Genomic DNA, 6,141 nt, shown 5'->3' with positions numbered 1-6,141 from the left:
CTACAGCAAGATATTTTTGTTAACTGGTGCTTTACTTTAGTAGTTTTACTGTGATTTATTTTAGCTTATAATAAGTCTTTACTGGTGCTAGCTTTAATATTGTTCATTATTTAAATTTTAGCATTTAAGAAAATGTCATAATTTAGAATATACTTAAGAATCCAGTCAGTTTGATTTACGACATTTGTTTAATTCACAATTTTGCTTGGTATTGATTGTATAACAAACAGGTACTTAATTAAACTATGTCATGTATGTGCAATACATGTAGTTATAAATTTTATGAAAGAGTGATTTTTTATACGACCGCAAATTTTGAAAAAATTTTCGTCGTATATTGCTATCACGTTGGCGTCAGCGTCGTCGTCGTCGTCGTCGTCGTCCGGCGTCCGAATACTTTTAGTTTTCGCACTCTAACTTTAGTAAAAGTGAATGGAAAAATATGAAATTTTAACACAAGGTTTATGACCACAAAAGGAAGGTTGGTATTGATTTTGGGAGTTTTGGTCCCAACATTTTAGGAATTAGGGGCCAAAAAGGGCCCAAATAAGCATTTTCTTGGTTTTCGCACTATAACTTTAGTTTAAGTTAATAGAAATCTATGAAATTTTGACACAAGGTTTATGACCACAAAAGAACGGTTGGGATTGATTTTGGGAGTTCTGGTCTCAACAGTTTAGGAATTAGGGGCCAAAAAAGGGCCCAAATAAGCATTATTCTTGGTTTTCGCACAATAACATTAGTTTAAGTGAATAGAAATCAATGAAATTTAAACACAATGTTAATGACTACAAAAGGAAGGTTGGTATTGATTTTGGGAGTTTAGGTCCCAACAGTTTAGGAATTAGGGGCCAAAAAGGGACCCAAATAAGCATTTTTCTTGGTTTTCGCACCATAACGTTAGTATAAGTAAATAGAAATCTATGAAATTTAAACACAAGGTTTATGACCATAAAAGAAAGGTTGGGTTTGATTTTGGGAGTTTTGGTCCCAACATAATAAGGGGCCCAAAGGGTCCAAAATTAAACTTTTGTTTGATTTCATCAAAATTGAATAATTGGGGTTCTTTGATATGCTGAATCTAACTGTCATGACTGTGTATGTAGATTCTTAACTTTTGGTCCCGTTTTCAAATTGGTCTACATTAAGGTCCAAAGGGTCCAAAATTAAACTTAGTTTGATTTTGACAAAAAATGAATCAGTTAGGTTCTTTGATATGCTGAATCTAAAAATGTACTCAGATTCTTGATTATTGGCCCAGTTTTCAAGTTGGTCCAAATCGGGGTCCAAAATTAAACTTTGTTTGATTTCATCAAAAATTGAATAAATGGGGTTCTTTGATATACCAAATCTAACTGTGTATGTAGATTCTTCATTTTTGGTCCTGTTTTCAAATTGGTCTACACTAAAGTCCAAAGGGTCCAAAATTAAACTTAGTCTGATTTTAACAAAAATTGAAATCTTGAAGTTCTTTGATATGCTGAATCCAAAAATGTACTTAGATCATTTATTATGGGCCCAGTTTTCAAGTTGGTCCAAATCAGGATCTAAAATTATTATATTAAGTATTGTGCAATAGCAAGTCTTTTCAATTGCACAGTATTGCGCAATGGCAAGAAATATCAATTTTTTTTTTAATTAGAGTTATCTTTCTTTGTCCAGAATAGTAAGCAAGAAATATCTAATTGCAAAATATTGTGCAATAGCAAGATTTTTTTTTAATTGGAGTTATCTTTCTTTGTCCAGAATCAACTTAAATCTTTGTTATATACAATATACAATGTATATTCACTTTTTACTTCCAACTGATAAATTAAAATAATCTTTACCATTCAGTGATAACAAGCAGTTTTTTTACATCTTAATATTTTATGATGTATTTAAATGAGTAGTTATTGTTGCAAACTCCATTAGAAATTTTAATTGAGATTAGTTTTGGAATAAGGGAAAGGGGGATGTGATTAAAAAAATTGGGTTCAATTTTTCTCATTTGAAATTTCATAAATAAAAAAGAAAATTTCTTCAAACATTTTTTTGAGAGGATTAATATTCAACAGCATAGTGAATTGCTCTAAGAGAAACAAAAATTTTAAGTTCATTAGAACACATTCATTCTGTGTCAGAAACCTATGCTGTGTCAACTATTTAATCACAATCCAAATTTAGAGCTGAATCCAGCTTGAATGTTGTGTCCATATTTGCCCTAACCGTTCAGGGTTCAACCTCTGCGGTCGTATAAAGCTACGCCCTGCGGAGCATCTGGTTTATCTTGAGAACTGCTGTATTAAATAGTGGTATTTAAGAATATTGTAAAAAGGTAAATTGATTGTATTAGTTTTTAGTCTACTAAGGATAAGCATTGGCTTATTCAACCTTATTTGTTATCATGTATTTGTGCATTTATCAGAAATCATATTTTATGATCAGAAAAATACAGTTTATAAGACTTAAGTGATACTCCATATTCAGTTCCCATAATCGTGCACCATACAGAACTTTCTTACATGGCATCTATAAAGTTTGGTATACATATTTCCATTACTCATATACATTATTGTAATGAAAAGAAAACCCAATTTTTCCAATTCTATATATAATCTGGTTTTATGTGTATCATATAAAACCTCCTCAGTCCTAACCTCATCATAATCACCCTCTTTATCGTCTGGGCAAGAAACTGTATGAAAATGTGAAATGGCATCTAGAAAGGAATTTTTAGGCAGAACTAAAGGTTAAAATTTCCTTCCAAACCAAAATAGCTTGGGCATAAAGAAAGCATGATTTTACCAGACAGAACATAAGATCTACTACACTGAAACCTCGTTTAGTGAAACAGATTGCAATTCCAATAACACATATTAACAATTTTTTTTGTTTAAAACCAGTTAGGACAAACATCAAATGGCCTTGTAAGTAAAATGGTAGTTATGGTAATTTGCTAATGTTGTTAGAACCCGGGGAATATTTAGGAATTGAGTTATAAGTTAGTCTATTTTATTTGGGGAACAATGGTCAAAACAGGTTTTAAATTGCTAAGTGATTTTGGTATATGTCTTTATTTTACTGGTCTTTTTATAGTTCAGGGCATACTTTGTTACCTTAGATCACCAGCAATACATGCATGTCTGCTCTATGGTCGGGTTGTTGTCTCTTTGGCACATTCCCCATTTCCATTCTCAATTTTAATGCAGCATTATTTGGTGAAAACTACATTATATATTGATAACAAGTAAACTCAACGTTTGAATTACAATAACAGATTTTCAGATTAGAGTACAGCTAAAAAAATGTGTTTGAAACAGAATTAAGTAGAATTGTGAAACTGTTGGGTTGTTTTTATTTTGACAGTCACAACTTTTGTCACAATGTCAGATGATATATGCCCAGACTAGAGATAAGGACAAAGCCAGATACATGTATGATGAAATCAACGTCATAATTAAAACATTTATTTTTATAGGCATTTCAGTCTTAAGTTATTCATTTGATATTGATATATGTCGGCAGACATTAAAAACTTTGAATTCAAGAAAGTTTGTGTCATGTGTATAGCTAAAGTTCCAATATATATAAGATGTAATTTTTATTGTCGAGCCTGCAACTTTTGTTGCAGAAAGCTCGACATAGGGATAGTGATCCGGCGGCGGCGGCTACGGCGGCGGCTACGGCGGCGGCTACGGCGGCGGCGTTAGCTAACTTCTTAAAAGCTTTATATTTTAGAAGGTGGAAGACCTGGATGCTTCATACTTTGTATATAGATGCCTCATGTTACGAAGTTTCCGTCAGTCACATGTCCAATGTCCTTGACCTCATTTTCATGGTTCAGTGACCACTTGAAAAATAAGTTCAAATTTTTTGTAATGTTGAATTCTCTCTTATTATAAGTAATAGGATAACTATATTTGATATGTGCGTACCTTGCAAGGTCCTCATGTCTGTCAGACAGTTTTCACTTGACCTCGACCTCATTTCATGGATCAGTGAACAAGGTTAAGTTTTGATGGTCAAGTCCATATCTCAGATACTATAAGCAATAGGGCTAGTATATTCTGTGTATGGAAGGACTGTAAGGTGTACATGTCCAACTGGCAGGTGTCATCTGACCTTGACCTCATTTTCATGGTTCAGTGGTTATAGTTGAATTTTTGTGTTTTGGTCTGTTGTTCTCATACTATATGCAATAGGTCTACTATGTTTGTTGTATGGAATGATTGTAAGGTGTACATGTCTAGCGGGCAGATGTCATGTGACCTTGACCTCATTTTCATGGTTCAGTGGTCAAAGTTAAGTTTTTGAGTTTTGGTCTTTTTATCTAATACTATATGCCATAGGTCAACTATATTTGGTGTATGGAAATATTTAATGATCTTTCTGTCAGTCGCGCAGGTTTTATTTGACCGTGACCTCATTTTCACGGTTCATTGCACAGTTTTAAGTTTTTGTGTTTTGGTCTATTTTTCTTAAACTATAAGTAATAGGTCAACTATATATGTTGTATAGAACCATTGTTAGCTGTACATGTCTGCCTGGCATGGTTCATCTGACCTTGACCTCATTTTCAAGGTTCATTGGTCTTTGTTTAGTTATCTTGGTTAATGTTAAGTTTATGGTACCGTTGTTATAAAGCTTAGCTTATTACTTAGGACTATCAACATAATATCAATGATTAGTATAGAAGGCGAGACACTTCAGCGTGTGCACTCTTGTGCCATTAAGCTTTACATTTTAAGTCAGTATGATGTATTGTTATTGACATAAGGTTGATATCTTGGTAGTACATCGATTTCCTGTGGAAACTGCTAAACATTTAAATACAGGTTTATTCTTAGAAACCTATGAAAGGTTAAGATTTATAGGTTTAATGCAGAAAGATGAGACTTCTTTTGAGGTGGACTTATAATAATCTCATACATATTGTTAATTTTTGAAAGTTTTTGTAATTACTAAATTACTTGGTGGCTTCCAATTTCCATACAAACATTGTTTTTAATAGTGATTTAACTCAGATGGAATAAGTGTGATGATCAAATTGTGTTATTTATTTATTTTTATTGAACAATACATTTTCTAGGAACAAAGTTATACAAAAATCTCAAAAATGTTATAATCTCATAGCTGTAAATGAATTCCAAACAGTTAAAAGATCTGAATATTGTTGTTGTATATAATATTGTTGTTACGCATGGTAGATTGTTATTGTTGTTGTAGTATAAATAAATGTGCAATACACCAATGTTAAGGTTGTTGATTTGCCCCTGGAAGAAAAAGAGGAATGAAAGATACCAAAGGGACAGTCAAAACTCATAAATCAAAAATAAACTGACAACGCCATGGCTAAAAATGAACAAACAATAGTACACATGACACAACATAGAAAACTGAAGAATATACGACACGAACCCCACCCAAAACTAGGGGTGATCTAAGGTGCTCCCAAAGGGTAAGCAGATCCTGCTCCACATGTAGATCCCGTCATGTTGCTTATGATAAGAAAGTTGTTAGAACTTTACATACTGACAGGTGTTACTATGACTTTAGTGATTTACTTCTTTTTTTTCCAAAATTATTTGGAACAGTGGGCTAAGTGTTTCTTTCTTCAGACTTTAACAACTTTAAAAAAAAAAACATTTCCTGTCAGGAAGTATTGAAGTATGCCCTGAGTGATTAACTTTGTGTGTCTTGTCTGAAATCCTTGAGGGATCTGAATCCAAATTTAAAGGAGCATTAAATGAAAAGTTCTTAGCATAGGGAAGGTTAATATCTTGAGGTTTGGATCAATATATATTGTGTGGAGCTATAACAAATAAAAAATTATGTTTCTACTTGGCAAACTTGAGCATCAACAGCTGAAGCAATTGCCTGAATTTACTATAGTTCTATAAATAAAATTTAGAATGGAAATGTGGGATATGTCAAAGAGACCACAACCTGACCTGACCAAGAAGCAGACCACAGCTGGAGGCCAACAATGGGTCTTCAATGCATATTTATAACCACATAATAATAAAATATTTTAAAACACATATAGTGCAGCGGCAAAATCTGAAAAGACACTTAGTTAAGTATTTTAATGCACCCAAAGAACTGTAAATGAATGCACCCAAAGAGCTGTAAATGAATTCCAGACACCTGGATTTTTTT

Source organism: Mytilus galloprovincialis, chromosome 14 (genome assembly GCF_965363235.1).
Source record: "Mytilus galloprovincialis chromosome 14, xbMytGall1.hap1.1, whole genome shotgun sequence".
Taxonomy (NCBI): Eukaryota; Metazoa; Mollusca; class Bivalvia; order Mytilida; family Mytilidae; genus Mytilus; species Mytilus galloprovincialis.
This window is presented reverse-complemented; position numbering follows the sequence as displayed.